Below are 25,306 nucleotides of genomic sequence, written 5' to 3'. Positions count from 1 at the left end.
CCCCAGTCCGCGCCGGCCACCCAGCCCCGCCGGGCGGCGCGGGGCCGGGCCGGGCCGGGCCGGGCCGGGCCGCACCTGGGCCGGCCCCCTCCCCGCCTCCGCCGCCGCTACAAAAGCGGCCGCCGAGCCCCCGCGGCGCTCGCCGTTGTGCTGCCGTCCGCCGCCGCGGAGTCTCCGCGGGGAGCGGGAGCCTTGCCGGGCCCCCGCGCATGGGGGGCCGCCCCGGACATGCCCTTCTCCCCGCCGGCGGCGCTGCTCGGCTTCGCTCTCGTACTGCTGGCGGCCGCGGGAAGGTCCCTCCCCGTGAGGCGGGTGAGTGCCGCGGCCGTGCCGCCCCTGTCTGCCCAACTTGCGCGGCCGCGCTGAGCGGCTGTGGCTGCGCGGGCACCTGCCCCCGCCCGGCGGGTCCCCCCTTCGCTGCCCGGCTCGGCATCCCGAGGTTGTTCCGCCGTCCCCTTCAGGGCTGGAGCAGCTGCTGCGGAGGCTGCTCTCCGCCGCGGTTTTCCGCGCCGCGGAGCAGGACGCGGCCGCGGGGGAGCTGCGAGAGGCGGCCAAGACTCCTGGTGCCCGGGTGCCCCTCGAGGGCAAGTTAGAAGTTAAACCCGTTGCTTTTGTGGGTGCCCACGCCAACTCTTGCAGCAGAACGAGGGGCCGCGGGGTTGGTGCGCGGGGACATTCCGTGCGTGGGCCCCGGTGCAGCTCCAGCACCCGACGCGTGCGCCCCCCCGGGGGGGCCTTGAGGGGAGAGTTTGGGTTGAAGGCGAACGGAGGGGAGGAAGCAAGCGGAGACGCTGCTACTCCCAGGACGTTGCCCTCGAGGTGACGCCCCCCCGGGAAATAACACGCTGGTTCGTAATGTCAAACAAATGGTGCCGTGGGAAAAACCGAGCGGGGTCGTGGCCGTGGGTTGTAGAGTCGGCTGCGAGGGGGAGCGAGCCGGCCGGGGACGCGGTAGATGCGGGGGCGGGGGAAGCGGGTGGGAACCCCCTTTACTGAACCCGAGCAGGGGACGGCGGGCAGGATCTGCCCGCCCTGCGCGGGTGGCCTCGCCTCAGCGCTGCCTCCCCGAAACCACGGGCGGGTTACTCTGATGCTTCCTCTCGCAGCGGCCAGGTGAAACCAATGAGGCCGGTGGGTTTTCCTCCTTTTTGGCGGGACCCGTGGGCGCGGAGCAGCTGCCAGCCCTGCCGGGCTGTGTCGTGGAGGAGCCCGGAGCAGCGGCCGGCTCGGGGGGGAGCTGGGCTGTGTAGCCCGCACACAGCGCGAGGGTGGGCAAGCAAAGGGTAATTTGTTGTGAAGAGGAATGAGAGGGGATGGGGAAGAGGGAGGGAGGGAAGGAAGGGGTGGTGGACAGAGAAGGCAAACTGCAGTTCGGTGGGGTTGGGGACAGAGAAGGACAAGAGAGACTGGTAAGAGGGTGGAGGTGACAGGAGGAGGGCCGCTGCTGTAGGGAGTGCGAGGGGCAGACTCAAAGCCGAGGTTGTGGGCAGTGGAGGTGAAGGGAGGGACAGTGAAGCTGATGACAGACCAAGTTTACTGTCTGTGCAGTTTCTTTTTAGCTGCTAAAAGTTTTTGAGGTTACTGATTTATACAGAACAGCACTAAGATGACCTGCTTAGTTCCCAACTGGGTCTAAGTCTGTAGGGTTGTCTGAGGCACTGGCTTCTGGGTTTTTTTGGTGGTTTTGTTTTCCTCACTATGGACATCAGACCCTTAAAGAAGCAACAGGCACAAGTTGCATCAGGGAAAATTCCAGTCAGGAAAATCTCTTTGTCATGAGGATGATCAAATACTGAAACAGGAGCCCAGAGAGGCTGGGGACCCTCTGTCTATGGAGGTGTTTGTTATTTGACAGAATAAGGCACTGAGCAGCTTGAGCTTCTTCTGCCACTGAGCAAACTAATGACGAGGCTCCCCGAGGCAGAGAATCAAAGTGAAGTACCTTTGCCAACAAGTGGTCTCCTTTAGCCAGATGCAGAACTGGGGGGAGGTGAGTGGAAAGAGGCTTCTCTGGTCTCAACACTATGATCACCCTTTGACTTCAGTCTCACAATAAACCGAGTACTTTTATAGTCTCTTCTGACACTAGAGGGTCTTATCTGACAACTTGTCTAGAGCCGTGATTGTGCTTATACACTGAGAAAATGTACAAAACGCTCTGCTCAATCCTATGTATACAAAAGCATGAGACTTCTGCTGTCGGGAGTTTTTGGTCAGGTTCAGTTCAGAGTAGTGTTAATAGGTAATATTTAAATAGGTAATATTTAAACTGAAAATAGCACTGCTTAGGCAGTAGTGGATAGTAAAATCTAGGTGATAACAATCAGCTGCAAGGTCTTCAGGTTTCAATGGGCAAGAGACAGGTGTGTTTTCCTTTGACCTTCCCTCTCTCTTCCCCCAACCAAGTGAAAAAGGGGAGAGGGAGAAGAGAAAGCTGGGAATGTACATAGAAGGAAGAAAAATTTAAGTCCAGAGTTTTTATTTGAGGTTGTGCTGTATACTTGCCATCATCTTAAATGTAGGATGACTGGAAATTGCTTAATAAGTGTTTAGATCTTCCTTACTGCATTGAGGGTAGTAAAATGACCAAGAGCTGGTGGCACATGGCTGCATTGCAGAATCTTATTACTAATGACAACCCTGTGTCCTTTCCCTGCTTGGCCTTGAGCAGCAATGTCCTGCTGCTGACAGAGCTGACACGCAGCTGGCTGCTGGTTCCCTACCGTCTGGTTCTCTCTTGGGTTTGGATTTCAGATCCCAGTTTTCTATGTAGTACTTATTCTCCAAGGTTTGATAAGATAATCTTAAAAGTAGTTTAAATGTCAGTGAAGAGCAGACAAGAGCTGTGCCATAGTTGGTAATGGGAGGGTCTGCTCTTCAAACTACCCTGCTGCTTTTGTTCCTCAGGTTAAAATGTGAGTAGTACAAGCTCCTGGGTGAAAGTACAAACAGTTGAATTCAGTGGAAAGGTTGCTAATCTTTTGCTCTCCTCAGCTCTTCTTTCTGAAGTGCTGTTGTATGGGAATAGAAAAGTAGTTACATCAATATCAACAACACTTCCATTAATTAGAGCACATGGGTGTTTAGCTATGTGTGTGTCCTTGGCGTTCTGTTAATTACTATTGTGTTATTTAGGCTTATTTAGATACAGTCGCTAGTCTGTTCTCCAAATGAACAGTCAGCACGACTTCTTAGGTTGCAGGTGTTGGGGGCGCATATAGTTACTGCTGCTTGCTCCGCCTTCTGAAGCCTTCTGCGGCTGCTTCTAGTTCTGCAGCATCTGTGTCTTTAACCGTGGGTGTCTAGGATCAGGCATTTGACTCGGAGAGTGCTAGCTTTGAATCCTGATAAGCCATGATGAAAAGATGCAGTGTGAGGGAGTGGTTTCACGTGCCTCATTAGTTTGCTGTACTCGGCCGTTGACAGCACAGAGGTCCCTGTGTGTTTGTTCCAGCATGGGCTTGCAGGACCGTGCCTATTTTGTCTTCTTGTCTTCTGTTGTGTGCCCTAATGCTGAGAGAACTGAACTAAGGCTCCTGACTACCACTGTTGTGTAGACCTTTTTTCCTTAAAAGTTGTTAGGGTGGGAAAATGGCTACAGAGCTTGTCTGAAAAACAACTAGAAAAGTGACCTGGAAACTAGCGACTCCATGCAGAAGCAAGGATCGGGGGCTGGACTGCATCTTGATTAGTTGGATCTTCACCTGGGCAAAAGTCCCTCCATACTTAGACTGGCTGGAAGTTCTGAGTTATTCTTTTTCTTTCTCAGTTTTCTGCTCCCAAAAGCTCACGTGGAACTCGTTTTCTTGTGCTTGCACTCTGAAAATCAAAATGTGCTAGACCAGTCTCAGCAGCACATACTGGCAGTGGTACAGCAAGCAGCGGAGGGAAGGGCGAACAGACAAGGTCTGACACTGTGCCACCTTTCTGTAGTTGTTGTCAAAGGATACTTGGCTGGCTTCTAGGTAATGAGCTTGTTTCCCAGGTTTTTAAAACTTAATATTTGTAGGCCACTTAAATTCGTGACTATATTAGTATGGTGTAAAACTTTGAATTTCTTAATAGTACAGTCATCTAAATTAATACAGATTAAATCACTGTCCCAAATGACTTTTATGTATTCAGAAAATAATGAGGTGGTTTGTTTTTTTTTAGAAAAAATTCTAATTTTCTGGAAAATTTATAAAGCTAGTGACAGTGCCTGTGCTAAAGCCAGATGGCCTAACACAGCAAATCTGATTATACAAGATAGAAAAAAAGATACTTATTTACTTGTTATAATATCCCAAACCTAACTGTATGGGAAGGGAAAAAAACATTTCAGGCTTGAGAAGCCTGGGATATCAGATCTCCCAGGGCCAAAGGAAAAGACTGTATTTCATACAGCAGAACAATGACTTGGCCCTTGGCATTGTTTTAAAGCTCTGATGTCTGGTCCGGGCAAGTTTAAGTTAGTGAAACAGTTGTCAAATCTTTCTACCTTCCCCATATTTCTAGTGCTGTTACTGCACCCCCCCACCAAAGTAGGCAGCAGTCTGAAACAGTTTGGAAAAAAGTATTTAAGTATTTGAGGTAAAGTGTAGGAAGATACAGCTGGGCCTGGAGGGACATGTTTCATGGCTGTACCAGCAGTGAAGCACGTGTAGCTCTCTTCTGAGAGAAGAAAAGCTCATATTCTGAAAGTGATGGAAGTGGCGGAGCTTTGCAAAACTCAAACTCCTGCCCTCCGAAAGCTGTAGCTCTGTAGCTGCAATAAAGTTCAGTGAAACTGTGACCGATATACAAAGCATAAACAGTTGTCTGCTGGCTGTCAAAGATATTTTTAAAGGTATTGTATCATATACTGCTTCTGTTAGCCTGTCAAACTAAATTGAGCTTTAATTTGCTGCATTGATTGATCACCAGTTACTTGAGAGGACAAACCATGAGGAACCATTATCTCTGAAATCACAGGGCCTTTGCTAGTTTATAACTTGGAGAAGTCCTTTGGAAAACTGATTGTTTCCTTCTGCAGTGCTGTAGTGAAATGAAAGCTATTATCTTTGCGTTCGGCTGCTTTCATTAAAAGCTTTTGTATTTCTTTCTCTGTGGTAAATCAGTGTATGTACTGCCGCCAAGGCTGTCTGCTCAGGTTTCCTTGGCGCAGTGCATCGGTTCTATTAGTTTGTGTCTTAACAAAAGTAAGTTTACACAATGATACGTCTTCGCTATGGAAAAATCTTGTCTGCTCAGTAGATAAGAGACCTTCTGTTTAAGCCCTACAATGTTGTTTTCTTGTGAGGCTGAATTAAAACATCAGGCAGAAACTCCTTTAAATCAACTCTTCCTAACCTAACTACCAAAGAAAAGATTGAGTTTAATGCTTACATCTGATCCTTCCCATCAGAAGAGCAATGGGGTAAACAGTACCTAGGGATCTCTAGCTTGCTGAGTAGAAGGTAGCCCATTCAAATGTCATAGTTTTATACAAAATGCAGCAAATTTGAACTTACGATAGGTGAATATAGATTTGCTGCTGGTGGCTGAATACTGTTCTTTGATGCCTCTTTGTTCAGTATTGGAAACTGGTAATCATACATTGCAGCCACACTGGCCTGTCATCTGCTGCATTCCAGTGATCCTTTGATGTGAATGTGGAGGAGCTTATGAAACGCGTGTTGATCTTCACAGGTAGGAGGAGAATCTCCAGGCAAAGATGCAGCAGCAGCATCTGCAGTTTGTAAGCATAAGTGTGGAAAGTCCACCTCTTCCACTGCTGAAGGAAAGTAGATGACTCTACTCTTACTGCTGTGAATGTGGACCCGTGCAAAGGGAAACTCCCTGCAGTTTTATCGGGACTTTGGTAAGCCTTACAGGTACTGTTCCTGCGATACAGTGTGGCAGATATTTGTGAAGGAGAACACAAGTGGATTTCCACCAGTTATCTTCCCCTTAATCTCTATGGTCGTCTTAAAGAAACAAGCAACGACCCCCGCTCTCTGATGTACGTGAATGAATTGATACAGCTTGCGAAGTGCAGATGTGGTAGCATAAGAATCTCTTTCCCAAACGCTTACTTGAAACCCTTGTGAGTGATCCCTTGCCCCAGGTTCAAGTATGGCTTCTTAATAGTCTCATGAATACTGCAGCTACGTATAGAATAGACACAGGCTTAATTTAATTGAATGAACAATTGAAAAATGGTAACTGGGTAGAGAAAATTGTAGTTTACACATGTGGAAAAGAATAGTTCCTTCAGCTGGTCATAAGACTACATCTTATTGCTGTTGCACTATAATTGATTGTTAATGGATTGCTGTCTTATAGCAATCCATTAACAGCAGTCTGCTATTGACTGCTATTTTTCTTGCAATTGATTGCATTTCATTATTAGTTCACCCTCTTGCCATCTTTTTCCTAAATTGTGTTATGTTGCCTTTCCCAATTACCGTATTTTTCTGTCTTGTGCTCTTCTGTCCATTGAGCTCATCTGCATTCTCCTATTCTGTTCTTGCCTTGTCTCACTTATGCACATTCCCTGCCACTCTCCCAGTGCCTTCTTTGATGCCTTCAGGACAATTTTTGAAACTTGCATTCTTGTCTTGATGTGTAGTTTTAGCTGCTGTTTGCTGCTGCCGTTTTCCTTGCTCTGTTGCTACTCCTATGCACTCTCTCTGCTGCACTACGGGAGAAGTTCAGGAAAGTGAACCTGCTTTCTGATTGTGGCTTGGAAGTAGCTAAAGAGTCCAGATCTGTGTGGAAGAACCTTCTGCAAACGTTAGAGGATGAACTGCTTGAGCACAATTAAGAAGCTTGTGGGTCTTTTGGTGTCCTGCCTTCTTCACTGCTTCCTGTTCCCTTAAAGGACAAGTGAGCATGAGTTAGCTTGCCATCTAAATTTTGTTATACTTGGGGCAGATTGTCTGCTCACCTGCTCATGCCTCTTACCATTGTTCAGGTTGATCTTCCCCTGCCCCCTTTGTAAAACTGCACTGTTTCTTTTTCTTCCCTGCCTGCCCCCTGCCACTCCGATGAAGCAGTTTCTTATCAATTTGTTAGACTTAGTGTCTTCAAGGCAAACAGAAGGGGTGTGTGTATGGACATATCTGCATGGGACAATCTCTGAAATCCTGCTGTCTTTTAAGACTTGCATTTCTGACTAGGATGTTTTGGTCTCCCCTCTGAAATGTGCTGTTCTGGTGCTGCTCAGCATAAAAACCGAGCCTACTGAAAGGCCTAGCATCAGGTAAACCAAAAAACTTTTGTTACTAGCCCAAGGGAAAAGCTGGAGGGAAGACAGTGCTCTCATATATATCCTTCTCTAAATGGGAAGAATGGTGGCCACAGAGACTTTTGCATTGAGTACATCTCTGGTGCTTGGCAGAAGATTACGGAACAGTCCTCCTACACCAGAGCATGTTTTTGTGGCAGCATGAGCAGTTTAGACTGTGACTTGCTCTTCCGTGTGGACAAGCCAAATGCAGACGAGAAGCTCAGCTACCAGAAGAGCTGCCTCCTGAGTGCTCTGGCTCTGTTCATAGTGGGTATTTCTCTGGTGCTTTGTAAGGTGATCCGGCTACTTGTGAGTGTGTCTTATGTGTTGAGGCAAGTTGAGGAATGGCAGCTGATGCCATAACCAAGCTTTACCACGCTATCTACTGAGCTGTGATAATCAACGGAGATGTACAAAACTCCTTCCAAAGGAGTGTGGGGATTGCACCTCTTAAAACCAGACTTGGGATATTTCAGGATGTGTAGTGTCAATCTTCCTTTTCCTCTGAATTCTGCTAGCAACAAACCTCTGCGTTTCTTTCCCATAGGAAACAACTGTCTTATTCTTCCATTTCCTAATATTCCTACTCCCTTTCTGCTCTATAGATATCAACACTGCTCATGGTATTGACCAACACCTCCTGGATGCTATATTCACCCTTATGTATTGTTTCATTCTGAAAACTGAAAAATGTTTTTCTTTGCTCAAAGCATATTCCAATTCCTTCACTACAGCTCAACTCTTTGCATGTAAGTTTCAAAGAGTTTGTTTTTTAATGTGATCACATTATGAGTAAAATTTTGCATTTGCTCGTCTTTCATCAGTCTAGTCTTTCTTGGTGGCTGAAAAAAGCCCTCATAAAATGAGTGTAATTGGGCTGCATGACAATGTAGGGTGTGACTAGGTGGGGATAAAGGAGGGGTGGCAGGTAGATGACTTCTCAATTGCAGCAAATGTGATTCAGTCCTCTAAAAATCTCCTAGAGCAAATAAATCAGAGGATTGCCTTGTCACCATGATGGGTGTCAAAACCCACCCCCACCTTCAAAAAAAAACAAACAAAAAACCAAAAAAACCCAAAAAAAACAAACCCCAAAAAAACCCCAAACCAGGAAACCACCCTAAACCAGTACTGAACTTCCATAGCGTTGTAGAACATCCATTTTTTTTTTTTTCTTTTGAGTTTGCTGTCATGTATAGGGCATTAGAAGAATTGTAGGTGAGAGGGTATGGTATGTTCCTGCAAGTGCAGAGATATCATCACGAAATCTTTTATTTTTTCAAGATGACTTAATCAGCTTTTCATGGAGAGAAGAAAGGACAAAGGATCTGTGCTCAGTTAGGTGGGGAGTTTTTAAGTTAGTTGTTAGATTTGAGGCCACATATGCACCAAGCATATGAGAAAGTATTTGATGTGCATGTTAGCAGGAGCCTTGGTGGATGTGCCTAAAGATTGTATTCTATGCTGCCGTTCATTTCTAAAGCCCCATCTTTGGGGAGGGGTTGGAGACATTAGAGTAGCTTTCTCTTGACTTTTGTCTTGCATCCTTTTGTGATACTCAGCTCTTTCTTAGCTTTTTGTTGAGTGCAAGATAAATCCTAGGCACAGTGTGCCATATGTGCTGTCAGCATCCCAGCAGATTTTTTTGCTTCCTCCTGTAAAGGAGACTTTACTCAGAACCATTGCACGTAAAGTAATGGCAGAATGCTTGCTCCCTTTGGAGGGTGTTTCTGGTCTAGTTTTCTGCTTTTGCAGGTGCCTGGTAGAAATTCTGAAGTATGGGGTTAATGTAACTACCAAGCTGTGGTGTGAAAAAGTAGTAATTATTGCCTTTCAAACTTTCTGGGAGACCTGCCTGATATCCACAGGCTTCTGTCGTAAGATTCATTTCCTGACATGCACAGACTCCTGGCAATGCAGTAACCTCTTCACAGATTTTCTTCAAGATGGAAATTGGTAACTTTGCTCCTCTGACATGCCTAGAGTTCTGTACGGAAGCTGCTGAAGAGTTGCAGTAAGACATTTTGACATACAGAAAGGTTTGGGTGTACAGAAGCATTGACAAGCATCAGGTGTCTTGCTTTATGCTGAATTGGAGGGGGAAACCAGGAAACTTTCAAAAGACTTGGTTTATAAGTTACAGAATGCTCTATTCAAGTTACTGTTTTGTGAAATGAATTCATTTACTCATCCCAATTTGATCTTTGTGGTGTTCAGATTCAGTTAGAGTGAGCCCCTTGGGAGCTGGAATAAGGTGGCAGGGCAAGGTGCCTGTCCGGTTTGGGAAGTCTAGAAGCTTGTTGCCTTTATGTCTAGGCAGCAAGCCTGTGACTCCCTGCAGACTGGTCATTGTGCTGAGGAGTTTTGTACACAGAAATTCAAATTCTGCAACTTTTGGACAGGGTGAGAATCTAGATGTCAGCACCTGAATTTTTCACTCTGTTTCAGTAGGTGGAATTGAGTAGGAAGTGCAAAGTTTGAAGGGAACACCAACATCTAGGAAAGGTAACAGCCTGCCTCATGTGCCCTAATATCACTAGAGGTGCTACTGCTGTTGTGGAAAGAGCCAGACCCTGGAAAAAACCCTGCACTTCCATGTAGGTCAGCTTTAAAAGTGTTGTGGATATTGGTAGAGCTGTGCATAAGAAGATACAAATAAGAGATACAGCCCTGTATCACTGGTTCAATGATACTCAGTTATGTCAATCCCCATCTTCCTCCTTCAGTCTCATTCCTCCCAAATAAAAACATTCTGTTGTACAAAGCTAGTTATATAGAATGAATGAAGCTTTTAGGTTTTGTCACTTGAGATGAGAAAATTAAAGGTATAGTATTTTATTTGAATTATTTGAAATAGTCTTTGCTTTTGTCAAATGTTGTGGTGTCCTCTAATCTATTGCCCTTTTCATTACCATTTCTTAATGAAGAAAAATTCATCAAGTAATATTTGAAAGGCATCACTCTAAGAATAACAAAAAGATCCCATTCCTTTTAAACTTGGTGACACCGCAAGCAGAGTACACTCTGGGGAAAAAAAAGACAGGGAGCTATTATATGCTGTTTAGAGTGACACTGCATAGTTATAAATCTCACATCAAATAAATTAAGATGTATTTGTAGTGGATGTCTTTCAAAAAGCCCCTAATCCTTAATATGTATGACTTGTCTAAATGAAATATGAAGCATTACAGAGATGGTACGGAAGACATTCAGGTATAAAGGTGGTCAGAAACATCCTGTTCAAACAGTATTTCAGAAGAGTAAGTTCCAACACATTTAGTGTTGTGATGGATGTGCTTTAAGTGTAGATCTCACCACTCCTGTTTATTAGCTGAATTTAGCTAAAAGTTGACACAGGAAACTTTTTAAAAAACTGCATTCAATCTCATTCAGTTTAGCTCCCTATGGACTTCCAAGGGGCAGATATTATTAGTTAAAGCATAAACTTGCATTAGAAGATATCTGTAGAATAATTCAGTGTGCTCTGAATTTGTTCATTGCTCTTTGGGATTAAGACACCTGATGGTAATGAATAAGGCTATTAAGCTTTCTAGAATAAAACTGATTCTATTACTAATAAGATTTAAGGATAAAAGAATATTAGCTTTATGGTTTGAACTCATAACTTAATGGCCTTGCAATAGTAGAGATGGTTGTAAATTGCAGGAAACAAAGCTGGAGTTTCAAACTGCATTTCTTGATTTCTTACTTGTTTTGATGTCTAGGCTACGTTGGTGTCTGAGGGCTGGAATCACAGAATGGCTAGGTTGGAAGGAACCTCTGGAGGTCATCTGTTCCAACCTCCCTGCTCAAGCAGGGCCACCTAGAGCTGGCCATGTGATGGAAAAGATTATTTATTTATTTACTTGTGTGGTAAGATAACATCCATGCTGTTGGGTCATTGAGCAGCCAAACAGCTTTGTATTTCCTAATCTGTTTGGTTTGGTTTTTTTTTTTTTTCCTCTTCCTTGCTTCTTATAGTAAATGAGTGCTGGGACATCCTCTAATGATTCAAGGAAGCTTTCGTCTTGCTCCTCATTCCTACTTTCTTTTGCACTCTGCTACCTTTCATCCTTCTTAATTAACTAGAAACTGAGTTTACATGTGTTATTTCACCATTCAAAACTTTTTTTCCAGATGCAAAGGTCTAATAAATCTCCATACAAGACTTGTAATCACTTGATTGGACTCAGAGCTTTATGTGATTGCACTAGCAATGAAACATTGTATGAGTAGGGAAATGGGCAAATGCTTACATGGATAAATCTTCTCCCCTACATATTAATTCTAGAGGAAGCTGTTACAGTTGTAGACTGTTAGTTTTCTGTAAAAGAAACCTTGAGGTAGTGCAGCTTTCACTACTTCTGCTTGGTTTTGGCAAAAGGGTGTCACAGGCTTTCCAAATGTGAATAGCAGTCTCTTGTTTGGACCTTTATGGTGATCTTCCAGGATGTTCTTTCTTTTCCCAGAAAGAAGATAATATAGACGGGTTTGTGGTTTTTTTGTTGTTGTTTGTTTGTTTGTTTTTTTTGTTTTGTTTTTTTGGGTTTTTTTGTTCCTTTTTTTTGTTTTTTTTTTTTTTGTTTGTTGTTGTGTGTTTTTTGGGGGGGTTGTTTTTTGGGGGGGTGTTTTTTTGGGGGGTGTGGTTTTTCAGGGTGTGTTTTTTTGGGGGGGGGTGTTTTTTTGGGGGGGGTGTTTTTTTGGGGGGGGGTGTTTTTTTGGGGGGGGGTGTTTTTTTGGGGGGGGGTGTTTTTGGGGGGGGTGTTTTTGGGGGGGGGTGTTTTTGGGGGGGTGTGTTTTTGGGGGGGTGTTTTTGGGGGGGGGTTTTTTTTTGGGGGGGGTTTTTTTTGGGGGGGTTTTTTTGGGGGGGTTTTTTGGGGGGGGTGTTTGGGGGGGTTTTTTTGGGGGGGTTTTTTTTGGGGGGGGTTTTTTTTGGGGGGGGTTTTTTTTGGGGGGGGTTTTTTTGGGGGGGGTTTTTTTTTTGGGGGGGGTTTTTTGGGGGGGGGTTTTTGGGGGGGGGTTTTTTGGGGGGGGGTTTTTGGGGGGGGGTTTTTTGGGGGGGGGTTTTTGGGGGGGGTTTTGGGGGGGGTTTTTGGGGGGGTTTTGTGGTGGGGTTTTGTGGTGGGGTTTTGTGGTGGGGTTTTGTGGTGGGTGGGTGGTGGGTGGGGGGGGTTTTGTGGTGGGGGGGTGGTGGTGGGTGGTGGTGGTTGTGGGTTGTTGTTTTTTTTTGGGTTTTTTTTGTTTTGTTTTTGTTTTTTTTTTGTTTTTTTGTTTTTGTTTTTTTTTTTTGGGGGGGGGTTTTGGGGGGGGTTTTGGGGGGGGTTTTGGGGGGGGTTTGGGGTGGGTTTGGGGTGGGTTTGGGGTGGGTTTGGGGTGGGTTTTGTTGTTGTTTGTTTGGGGTTTTTTTTTTGGTGGGGGGGTAAAGGGGGATGGTGGTGTATTGTGGGGAAACTCTTTCAAAACCTGTTCAGGATAAAATGTTTCCTGTCTTCATCAGAAAACTGAAATTTCTGTATGGGGATGGGTGGGAAGTATGTGCTTTCAGCTACAAAGTAGTTGGGGCCCTCTTTGGGGACAAGGCTCTGAATTCTATACATGGGAGAGGAAAGAGAAGAAGATGGGTAATGAACTGTCCATGTTATTGCTGTGGTAGTTATGGTCAGTCTGAGCAATCAAGGGAGATGTGCTATCCAAGATGGTGGTTGGTGGCAAGGAGTCTGGCCAAAGTGAAACTAGTGGCTCATTTATAAGCTGTTGTTCTTTGTTAGATTTTTCTTCTTATCTTATATAGCTCCGGTGCTTGCAGATAAAGGCTTTCTTCTAGGAACTAGGGAATGGAATAGTCAGGTGAGAAAAGAGAGGTGGCTCAAGATTTATGTTAAATGTGTCTCTGTGGCCCCTATGCAAGTCTGGTGGAACATCTTGTGGCTGATAGATGACAAGAAATGTCAAGTTTGGGCTCAGGGATGTGTTTGCTTTTTCTCCTTGCCTATCTTGCACAGAAAGATTTAAAGTTGCAAACTTTCAATAATTTACTGCCTTCATTTTAAGGAGATTGAGTTACGTGATTAACATTCCTGTGCACGTATGTTTTAATTATTGAATAGGGAAATGGGTTACAGTGTTGTCTTGCATTCTGCGTAGAAAGTAGGAGCGGTTGTCACTCTCACTATTAATAACAAGGTAGGATGACCACACATGCATGTTGCTATAATCCATGCAGTAAAATGACCCCTTCTAAATACCTGTTTTGAGGAAGGAGTGGTAGTGATGAGCTCTCTTCTGTGTGCACTTAATTTACCAAGTCTGTGTGCTTAGATACTAATATGATAGGTGCCTTGGAAATACCTGTAATAGCTATAGAAAGCAGTGGAGTACGAATCCCTTTTTATATTGAGTCAGGGTTGAATGGCTATGTTTTTCTGAAAATGTTCTCAGTTCCTGTATAATTAATTGTGGGGGGAGGAGGGGTTACAGCTGCACAGTAGACACCTTAATCAATGAAACTATTTGTACTATTAAACAGTATACTCTTTAGAGCCAGGCACTTAATAACAAACTAAGCTGTCAGTTGGTGCTACACATACTAGTTAGGGAGCTTGAAGGCTGTAATATTGAGAGAACAAAGCTAATGTAAACATCCTTTATAGTTGATGAGGTTAACTTTCTACTTGCTTTCAGTAATTAGTTTCCTTCATGTCTGTCCCTTGTATTGCCCCTTGCTTGTAGAGTTCTCCTGGGGTTCAGCAGCTTGGTTCACAGCCTGGCTTTAATTGTTGTTGTGTGCTGTCCCCTATTGTCTTTGAAAATATTCCCTAGTTTTTCTTCAACAGAAAGACTTAGAGAGTCCTCTTTAATCTTGACTTTGCCATTCTGTCTGAGCTGCTTGGCATAATGCTTAAATAAAGCTTTAAAGAAAATTCATATGTTCAAGTAATTAATGAATATGCCTGTACTTCAGAGAAGGGGAGGGAGAGAGAGCCTATGTACTGGCTGATCAAGAGAAACTATATTTCCAGTTAGCGTACTAGAAAGAACTTGCATAAAAATCCTGAATTCCAAATTCTTTTTTTCTTGTCCCCAAATTGCATCTGAGATGATGATCTTTATGTTGATGCTACTTTATGGCCTCTGGAGTTTTTTGGTTTGTTTTTAATTTATAGCTGTTCTTGTTCTTCCCTATTTTCCCTATTTTTGTCATGCTGAAAATATTTGGAGCAAAATCAAGTTCTGGAAATAAACAGATTTATTACACTGTTCAAAGTGTCTGTATCCTGCTCAATGGACAGCTGGGATCAGCACAGAAGAAAAGTGTTTCTTGAAAGGAGCATGGGCAGCAGACTATGTCACTGGGAAATGAGAAGATAATTTCTTAGCAAATCTGTAGCAAGCTTGGAGCACTGTCAAGTATGGGATGACAGGCAGCCGACATAGAAATATTCAACTTCCAATACTATTGTGAGCTAACTGCTTTGTGCTTATTTTGCAATGCTTGTCTTTAGTTTTATGATCCAAACTGGAAAAGAAGTTTCTGGAAAAGAAACTATTTGAACAGTTGGGAATGGAAAGTGTCAGCCTACTTTGGTCTTGACTAAACCACTTTATCTTTATCTTTAGCTTCCTTCTCCCTCTCATCTGTCTTTTCCTCCACCCTGGCGCCTTCTTAAGTTTTTGACCACTTCTGGTCCAAGTAATCTGACAAGAGAAATGTTCTGCGGGTTAGTGTCCTTTCCATTAAAAGTTCTGGTAGAAACAAAACAGACAACTGGCCAGTCTGTGTGTTTGTCCAGTTGCCCAAGCTGCTCATCTAATGGGCTCCTCCAGGGAGTGTGTCTCTGCTCTGGACAGAGCTGTCTTCCTGTCCTCCGTATAGTGAGTTACTGCCTTTTTTGGTTGTGTTATTTCTTTCCTTGAATTCCATAAAAAGGATACTTCTGGACAACTCCAGTTAAGACTGAGGTTTTTAGAATTTCTTATTTTTTTTTACCTGAAAGACTTGTTTATATAGTGATCAGCCTAGTGAGATCCTGTACTCAACTGGAGCCTTACTAAGTTGTAGTGATAAGCACTGATGTTTCTTTTGGTTTTGGAAAGCTAAGAAGAATGTTCTTTATTTTGTTGTCTTTTTTTTTTTTAAACACTCTCTGTAGCTGAATGAGTCTTCATTTTGGACATAGGAAGTGCAGAGGATGAAACTTGGATGAATTCATGACTCATAAATAAATAAATGCAGAATTCAATACCGAGGGTAATTGACCACAGTAGCAGATTGCCTAAGGGTGCAGTGGATTCTCTGTCACTTGGAGTCTTCAAGTCAAGATTAAATGTGTGTCTGAGTGGTAGTTTCTGGTTAAGATAGCATGTGTGAGATGGATGCAGAAGTTAGTGTGGGGCTCTAGAAGGTGCTATTCAGGAAATTGGTAAGATTATGATCATGGGTTCTTCTGGCCTTGAGGTCACCATGGTTGCCATGTACCATTCCTAGCAGCAAAAGGTGAAACATCATGAGTTGTCTAGTAACAAGCGTAGATGAAGAGATCTTAAGGGCTTTTTCTTCAACAGCTGAAGTCAAGTCTTTGTTTCTTTGTGAGTAATAAACATTTGACTCCTATCTTAACATTTTTATACAGGTAGTGGTCTTCATTTTAGGCTCCTCTTGGTTCTAAGATGGTGGATAATCAAGATTATTCTTATGCCTCACTGCTAGCTGTGCTGCTTTTGTCTCTGCCTCGCAGCACTCATCCTCTTAAACATTTTGCCTGTTTAATTTTACCCTGGAGAGTTTGCCTGTCCAGCTCACAGTGTTGATGGCATGAGTGCTTATGGTGGCATAAGGAGAAGAGGGGAGCGAGGCATGGGGGAGGAAATCACCACCTTTCTCTGGGACAAAGAAACCACTTCTTTCAACAGCAGTGCTGGCTTATGCTGCTTTAAATGCTGATAGTTATGCTCTAAGATGACTCTGTGCTCCAGAAGTGCGTCTTCAGGATGAATTGAGATGTAAAACATAAAGATACTTTGCAGAGCGACTTAGTTCAGAGAGCAAACTCTTCCTGAGAAAAGACATCATGTCAAATAAAGCTGCTGCTATTTAAATTCCCAGCTTTTTTCTCTAGCCTATTCTCTCTGAATCTCTTCTGTTCCTACAAGTGCTGCTTAATTTAAGGTTAATGTCAGATGGGAAGTATGTGGCTATGAAACTACAAACATGGAACTAATGGAATGATCTTAATTCCTTTAAGTGACCTATCCATTTTCAGCTTTATTACTGCATGGTCACTGTTTCCCTCAGTGCTTTGAAAATTGGAGCTGGGGGAGGGGGAGCTTTGTGCACAACTTAAAATGTTCATTTTGGCAAAGGTTAGAGACCTGGCTGGAGGGGCAGCTCTTTCTTCTGTGTTTCCATTTGTCCAGTCTGGTCAGCTTTCTTGAGAAGCTCTCTGCATGTTTTTCTTTGCTTGGCTTACGAAGTTGTTTCACCTTGCTCTTGGGCTTTATCCTGTCTCTTGCTTTCTGAAAACCAGTATGCTTACTGCCTGAACAGTAGTCTTCCTCGGTTGCTCACTTTTCCCCTTTCTTTTGAAGGTCTTCCCAAAGAAGGGTGGGAAGAAATGTAAGTCCACTCAGCTTTAACATCAACACAATCGCAGTTCACTTCTGTAGCTTAAGCTACAAACCTGTTTAGCTCCATATACCTCTGTAAGAGTATCAAAAGGAAAGAAGGGGTGGGAGGGGGAAGGCCGATTTCTGGGGAGAGTTATAACTGTCTTTGAAACTGGCTGTTGCCCCAGCAGACCTGCAGGGCTGTGATATCTACCAGAAGTAAAGAAATAAGACCCAACCCTGGAGCTGGTAAGGATCCTGAATGAAGAAAATCACACGATTTCCCACATGTTGTGAAAATGATGTTTTGAGACTCCCAACCGATGAAGATCAAAGCCTGCTAGAAGTGGCCTGAAGATGGGGTAGGGATAAACTTCTGAAAAACTAGAATCTGAGTTCCTCTCCTGTGCTGCTGTTGGGAGGCAGGAGCAAGGTAGCATGTGGGATTGCCTTGCAGAGCTAATGCATAGACCCTTTGCTAGTGGTTCAACTTGTGCAGTCAGTGCCAGGATCTCTAGGCAGAATGACTGAGTATTAGTATCTGAGTATTATGTATGCAAGGTTAATGCAACACAGGTAAGAGTGTAGAGGAATAAGGAGAACAGTGAGCTAATGTATGCATGATACTGAAATGGGTTGCAGGCTGCTTACTCATTTCTTACCCGATAAAAATATTTGGAAAGGAAATTGGGTTTGTTTGTTTGAGAGACTGATGGTGTAGAACGTCTGATAAACTGTCCTGATATTGACTACTGAAAGAAATGTTTGAGGATTGTTTTTTTATTAAAATTCTTAAACTACAAAATCCTCTGAGCTCAGGGAAAGGGTGTACTGAAGCAAGATCTCAGGATTAAGCATACAGAAGGATTTTTAATTTTATTAACTTCTGTGTCATCTACACATGCAGCTGTTATGGTACTAACTTCAGAGAACTGATACTATTGTCATTTCCTTGGGGAACTAAGAGAAGACAGAACTCACGGAGTCTATTTGTGTCTTGATCACCCATTCACTTGCTGTAACACTTGGCATCTCTCATAATATTTTCATTCTGCTGTGTTTCCACATTGAAGAAACTACAGTGTTCTTTTTGAAGGAGGTATTGTGGTAGACTAATTTGCTTTTGAGGAAAAGCCTGATCTGATTCCTATGGTAATAGTGTGGTTCATAAGTTGCTTTGCAGTCCTAGAGTAAGGAAAGTCTGTGATTCAACTTGACTTGCCTGTATTTCTGTAGTGTCCTTCCCTGGCTGAGAGGGACTGTAGAAAAACTGGGAAGTAAACCTATTCTGGATAAATTTGACAGGTACTTTTACTTGTGTAAAGAGGGAGAAGGGGAGGATGTTATTGATCCTGCCAATCACTTGAGTCAAAGGTAGTAACATAATGTTATTACAATGAAATACTGAATTGTTTGGAATTCCTTGATTTCAAAGTCTTCAGCCTGCTTAGTCCTGTGGAATGCTCTAAAAGCACCAGTCCTGTATTAAAGATACAAAAAAAAAAAAAAGGGGGAGAAAAAGCTAATGTCAATTAAAGTATTAAAGGAAGCTTCTGATTTTAATGGCTTTCATTCCTGTGTCCTGCAACTAGTTGAATTCTGTTTGGTTGTAATTTTAAGTATTGTAGAAGATGGTGATGACTGTCCTCAAGAGAATGAAAAAGCAAAAATCAGGTTGGAGCTGTTTTATTTTTGCCTTCAAGGAAGCTGAATTGGCCTCTGCAAATAAAAGCAAATGTAAAACTGCGCAGGAGTGAAAGCAAACATTGTAGCACACTCATATCTGCTGTTGACTCATGCTTGTAACATCACTTCTGGAGAAAGATGACAGTACAGCCTTAGCTACCAAGACCTCACAAATAGAGCAGGCTGCTGTCAACTTAAGATGATGCTTTAAATTGCCCCTCTGTTTAGAGGCTTCCAGGAGCATAGCAAGAAAAAAAAAGCAGCCCTATGTAGGGAAGCTAAACTCTTCGAAGTTCTGTTTTACAAGAAGGTAGAAGGAAAAGGACATGGGAGATGGCATGAAGGCAGGAATACAGGTTCCATGTTTGGGTGGTCCCTGGAAGTGGTAACATCATCTGTCTCCCTCTGCCTGGGAACGCAGCTCAGAGGATGCTGCTGCAGTAGACTGTGGTGCCAGATATTTTTTCTTCTAGCTTGTGCCCCCTATTGCTTTTGATGTCCAAGGACTGCAAGATCTTCCCCTCAAACTTTGGATAAAATCACATGATCATCCAATGTGAGTTTAACTTCAGGCATGTTGGTCCTTGTTTGTCAACCTGTGTTACTTCTGTGTTTCATGTGATCAGAGTGCAGTCCCTGGGTAGCATCTCGGTACACCTTTTTCATTCATCTTACTTTTTTTTTTGTTGTTGTTCATTTTAATGTTTTTCCATATAGGCCGTGTTAAGACTCTAGCCTTTATGCAACATTGCTCCTGTCTTGTTTTTGACAAATCAAGCCCTTGGAGTATAACACTTGGCAGCCATGTGGGTTGAATGCTGAAAAGTATATAATTATATGCAGGCTATAAAACACCACACTGCATCCAACCAAGTAAATGTGAACTCTGCTGTGTATGATACAGTACTGCAAGGGGGATATTATTGTAGAGGTTCTGTCCTGTCGTTGTGTTATGCGAAGGTGTACCTCTGCATTGTCTTTAATATTTTGAAGGAAAACAGATAATGTCTGGAGAATGAGCTTTACTGGCAGAACTTCTCTTGTATGCTCTATTCTCAAATGTGACATAACTGTTGATGAAAACACTAGCAATTTGCAAAGGTGCTACATATAACTGCCTTGGCAGAAGGATGGGTAGGCGGGGAAAAAGCAGTATGGAGATAATGGGACAGTGGACCTTGAGCCATGGTGACAATGAGCTGCTGAGCGAGTTAATTCGCATTAGTTAAAACCAAAATAAACTGCTGCCCTCAACTAGAACTACAGAAGCCATACAGATTTGATTGCGTTCTTTTCTAGCAATCTCTAAACAACAGTAGATGCAGAACTCATGAAATTATGTACTGGAGTTTTTGGTTCTGTGTGTTGTTTTTAGATAGCTTTGTAGTGATTTGTTTTTCTATCAAATCCTTTTTTTTTTAACTGGAGATCTAAGTTTGTTTAAAAGAAAAAAAGTGTAAATGGGAATGTATTCAGTGAGAGAAAGGTCTGTGAATGTTAATATGTCTGATTTATTTGGGATTTTTTCTTATTATTGAGCTTATTGCAGGGATTGCGGTGATGGGATGACAAACTGGTGACCAGGTTGATGTTGTTACAGGATTCGTGATCCTGGGAAAAACAGTGAACTCTCTACACCTTGCCTTGTCATCCAGCACCATGGCTCTTTACAAAGAGAAGGTGAAAGGTGAAGGTGAAAAGATTTAGAGTTTTTCTTGCCTAGTGAAAATACAGGTTCTTTACAACAAAGTTATGTTCACTCAGTCCCTGAGGTTGTGGTGAAGATGACTTTTGTTTTTTTTTTGTGAAATCCTCTTTTTTTTTTTTTTTTTTTTGTTCCTGGAAACTCAAATGTTGCAGTTCCTTGGCTCTGTGGGACTGCAGGCTCTGTCCCTCTGCTCAGGCAGCTCTGGGACTGGACCATTGCTGGCTGTTACAGAGAAACTAGTCATTTATAAGCTTAAGAAGCAGATCCTTTTAAATGCATTTGGTTCAGTATATCATAAAGAACCAGCTTAACTAATTGCATTTTAAACTACAGCAAGAGGAGCCAAAAGTCCAGCTGTGACAAATGTTCTTTGCTTTGTTTTGCTTCAGCAGTTCAGAGACCTTCAGGATGAGTCAGTTGCCCAAATGTAGGCATCTAGTGCTGCTCAAAACTTCCTACAGTATTCGAGACTCTGTATGGTACTAACAGATATGATCAGGGTGCAGGGGAAACCAGCACCTCTTTGCAGCTGTGGCAGGAGACAAAGCAAGGCACTTGTGCATGTTGAGAGGAACAGTAGGTGCCTGTGATCAGGCATCTGAATTCCACCCTAAATCTCCTCTACTTTTTCAGCCCTATATATCCCTCACTGTCCCTCTACTCCATTGTGATAGTACATGATAGCGGTGTCCCTCATGGGTCTGTATTGGGACTAATACTGTTAAATATCTTTATTAATGACATAGACAGTGGGATTGAGTGCACCCATGGCAAGCTTGTGGGTGACACTTAAGCCGAGTGGTGCAGCTGATTCACTTGAGGGGAAGGGATGCTGTCCAGAGGGATCTTGACAGGCTTGAGAAATGTGCCTGTGTGAACTTCATGAAGTTCAACAAGGCCAGGTTCAAGGTGCTGCACCTGGATCAGGGCAGTCATCAGTATCAGTGCAGACTGGGTGATGAATGGATTGAGAGCAGCCCTGCAGAGGACTTGAGGATACTGGTGGATGAAAAATTGGACATGAGCTGGCAGTGTGTGCTCACAGCCCAGAAAACTAACCATATCCTAGGTTGCATAAAAAGAAGGGTGGCAAAACAGGTCAAGGGAGGTGATTCTCACCCTCTACTCTGCTCTCATGAGACCCCACCTGGAATATTGTATCCAGCTCTGGGGCCCCCAGTACACGAAAGACATGGACCTGTTAAAGTGGGTCCAGAGGAGGGTGGTGAAAATGATCCGAGAGCTGGAACACCTCTTCTATGAAGAAAGGCTAAGAGCGCTTGGGTAGTTCAGCCTGGAAGAGAGAAGGCTTCAGAGAGACCTTATTGTGGCCTTTCAATACTTAAAGGGAGCTTATAAGAAAAATGGAGAGAGACTTTTTCACTAGGGCTTGTAGTGTGATAGGACAAGGGGTAACGGTTTTAAACTAAAAGACGGTCTAGTTATATTAGATATAAGGAAGAAATTATTTAATATGAGGGTGGTGAGCCACTGGAACAGGTTGCCCAGAGAAGTTGTGGGTGCCTCATCCACATAAATGTTCAAGGCCAGGCTGGGCAAGGGCTTTGAGCAACCTAATCTAGTGAAAATGTCCCTGCCCATGGCAGGGGGATTAGAAATAGATGATCTTTAAAGGTCCCTTCCAACCCAAACTGTTCTGTGATTCTATGTTATTACAACATTTTTAATGAAATGCCAAGTTCCTCTTCCAGTAGCATAGGCTGCATTTTTGTTTCTAAATCTGTGAGGGTAGATCTGAAGTGCTCTTCTCATCTTCAGCATCATAGCTTTCCCTGCTCCCACAACACTGCTCAACTTTGCCTTTGTTCCCTCCATAATGTTTCTAGTGCTACGCTTTTTGTATATCTCTAAAAATGCAATTTAAAATCTTTATTCTGATGTTTTGCTTGTTCTGTTATATAACTGCATCAATAAAAGTCCTCTTCTAAAGAGCACTTCACAAAGTATGTGTCTAGATTTGCAATGCACAGTAAAATCTCCTTGTGCAGGAGTCCTGTGATAATTTAATTCTCGTGAGTGCTGGCACACTATGTCTCCCAGTAAAATTATGGGATTGCTTTCTGCTCTCCAAGAGTTTGGGAGTTATGGTTGCTTTTGAATTTTTCTTTTTTCTTCTGTCTCTCTGCATACTTGCTCAGTAGTTTCTTCTGTCGTGTTTGACTGGCTCAGGTACTACGGCCTTGACAGGAACATTTACCAGAACAGATGAAAGACATTGTAATGAAAATAACATTTTCTGGTAGCAACGGCTGTCAATCTAAATATGTGTCTGCTTCAACTGTAAGCATTACAATTCATGGGTCCCACAGTGACCAAAGAGGAAACCTCTTTCCAGGCTGGGAAAGCTCTTCATGGGACAGAAAAACTCTGCAGGTAACTGTTCTCATCCCAGGTCTGTCCATCACTGAAGACAGAAACAATACAATAACCCCTTGAACACAGGTTTGTACCACATTTTCAGTCTATCCTACCTGACCTACAGGAGTTTGATTTTATTTATGTCTCTAGAAGATGATGCTTAATTTTGTAGCATGCTGAAATATTGGGCTGAATCTATTCCCTTGATTTTTTGAGACTGTGTACTGTGCAAGTTGATTTAGGTGTTAAAAATTTTGCTTTGATATCTATGCCTTTGAATGCCAAATACTTTGCCTTGATCCAGAAAATTATAGGAGCCAAGAGATATTATTCACATTGAAACGCACCTTGTCAAAACAAAAATTTCGGGGATGGGAAGAGAAAACTGGCCAGTTTCAAAGCATGAATGAAGCATCCCAGGACAGACCTGGTATGTTTGGTCCTGCAGTGGAAACCCTTGTGGTCAGGGCTGAATTCTCCCCCCGGTCAGACAGCTCATGTATTTGGAACAATTTGTGAAACGATAAGTCAGCTGGACTGGGAGCTGCCTGTGCGTAGTCAACAGAAGTACTGAGAAGCAGGAATGTGCCTCAAGTCAGTTTTTTTTTGTTCTTTAAAATACCTTATTGGAGACTCTGGGCAGAATCGTTCTGCATTTGGAAATCTGCTTTTCCAAACCTTCTTTAGGAGAGGCATACACTTATCCTTTTCTCCTTAATCTAGCAAGAACAATTCTTGGTCCCTTCTGTAGGGCGTCTTGACTGATCAGATGATACAATATTAATTATGCTTCCCAAGTCATATGTTACAAGATACTTTGTCAGCAGTTGGATCACTCTGGACAAATCCCTCACCCTTTAGAAAAAAAACAAACAGGATCAAAGCAACTTTTCTTTCAGAGAAAAGTCCATTGCCAGCTTTCTAGGAGCTTTTCCTGTAAACACTTCTGTTCCTTAGTTACTAATGAACCAATGACTTCACTAGCTCAAGAGCACCAGAAAAAGAAACCTTTCAGCATCCTCCCTGCTAGTGAAAAGCAGCAAATGAGCTCCCACAAAAGGAGCTACTGGATTCAGCGAGAGACTCCCTGGTAACATCTGCCAGCTGAGTTTTCTCTTAGGCTGCAGCAACTTAGCGCTTGGCTTTTATTGATGCAGACCTATAGCTTATGCTGACATAACAGATGATTTAATAAGTTCCATATTATACAGGAAAGAATGTCAAGTCAGAATGAGCATAAAGCTAGTAATGTGCAGTCTTCACCTATCTTGGACTTAGTTGCTGTGATGATTCTGAGCAGAATAGCCTTGGAATAATGTGTCACTGGACTTTTGGAAAAGACCAGTAAAGGTTAAAAGTAACTCGCTGGTGCTTCCGAGATAAAAGGCAGTAAATGTATCTGAACCCTCCTCGCAGGAGATAGATATGCCATCGTTACTGTGCGAGGGAAGAATACCAAGGCCATATCAAAGTATGGTTCAATGCCAGGTTGCCTAGTTCTTGCTTTTGAAGACCAAGATTAGCATTTTGGAGGTCCCAGTGGTTGTAACATTACATATGAGCCTTTAGCGGCAAGTTGAAGTCTTGCTTATTATCCTGAAATGTTAAAAGCATGAAAAAGCTGTAACGTAAGTGTTCCCATTAAAAACAGGCAACCAAGGCACAAAACACAAATATAAGGAGGAGTTTCTCGTTCTGTTGCATGTAAGACCTTTTCTATGGTGATGGGAGAAGAGGGAAGAAGATAACCCCAGGAGTCGCAGGCTGCTACTGAAGCTCTGAGAATTCTCCCTTCCACTCTAAATGGTGCCATTTCATGGTGCATTCTGTCTGGTCTGAGCCCCCTGTAGATTTATACTCTGTGTGCTCAGATTTTGCTGTATTAGAATAGTGCTTTTGTAATTGATCAGCTTGGATCTGTGTGGATGAAGTTTTTGTTGCAGCAGGAATAGTTTCAAAGATGTTGAAAAGTGATTAAAATGCTTCCTTTTATGGTACGGTCTATGAAGATAAATGATGGCTACAGAAAGAGACTTTACTATAAAGGTATTAAGTATTTGTAAGGAATTCTGTCTTTAGGCTGTTGAATGAGCGAATTTATCACTAGAGATTAATTACACTTAATTATATGCATACACTGAAGGCTCCCAGTCTCTGCTCTTGCCTATCTTAATTTTTCTGCATCTGTTTTATGCTCCTTAGGCTGTACCAGTACTCACTTCCTTAATGTCCTTCATCCATCCTTGCCTTCTGACTCCTTCACCTTAACCAGTCAGCCATGTTTCCATCCTTTTCTCCTCCACTATCCTTCTGTGATATACTTTCACAACAGCAAAAGTACTACTGTTTTTCCTCCCATGGTTGAGTATAACTGGAAAAAAAAAACCCAACAAACCCACAACTAAAATGCAAGGACCACTGCTTTTAGCAACAAAAATATAGTCCTGAGTTTAATAAAGCTATTTGAACCTTTGCAATTTACTCCAAATTTTTGGTACTGACCCAGGAACCTTGTCCTTGTATATGTGTGTTTAGTGCTTTGATGTTGCAGAAGGAATTAAATAACTGTTCTTGAAAATACAGTCTCTCTCATTTGAATAACTACTCACAGTGTAAATCTGTGGCACTGTATAACTTGTGATTCTTGATCATATGGGCCAAAATCTCTGGGAAATGAG

At 43.0% G+C, this 25,306-nt stretch overlaps 1 protein-coding gene across 1 annotated transcript in view; it reads left to right on the top strand.

The window, feature by feature from the left end:
• The first annotated feature begins 251 nt into the window (after window positions 1–251).
• GLP1R (glucagon like peptide 1 receptor) overlaps window positions 252–25,306 on the top strand; it is a 90,156-nt gene continuing 65,101 nt past the window's right edge. The window contains exon 1 of the mRNA XM_068408327.1: window positions 252–312. The gene's annotated coding sequence lies outside the window, so the exon portion shown is untranslated. The remainder of the gene's footprint in view (window positions 313–25,306) is intronic.

This window comes from Nyctibius grandis, chromosome 1 (assembly GCF_013368605.1).
Source record: "Nyctibius grandis isolate bNycGra1 chromosome 1, bNycGra1.pri, whole genome shotgun sequence".
Taxonomy (NCBI): domain Eukaryota; kingdom Metazoa; phylum Chordata; class Aves; order Nyctibiiformes; family Nyctibiidae; genus Nyctibius; species Nyctibius grandis.
The sequence above is the reverse complement of the archived record's forward strand: the minus strand, read 5'-3'. Positions and strand labels throughout refer to the sequence as shown.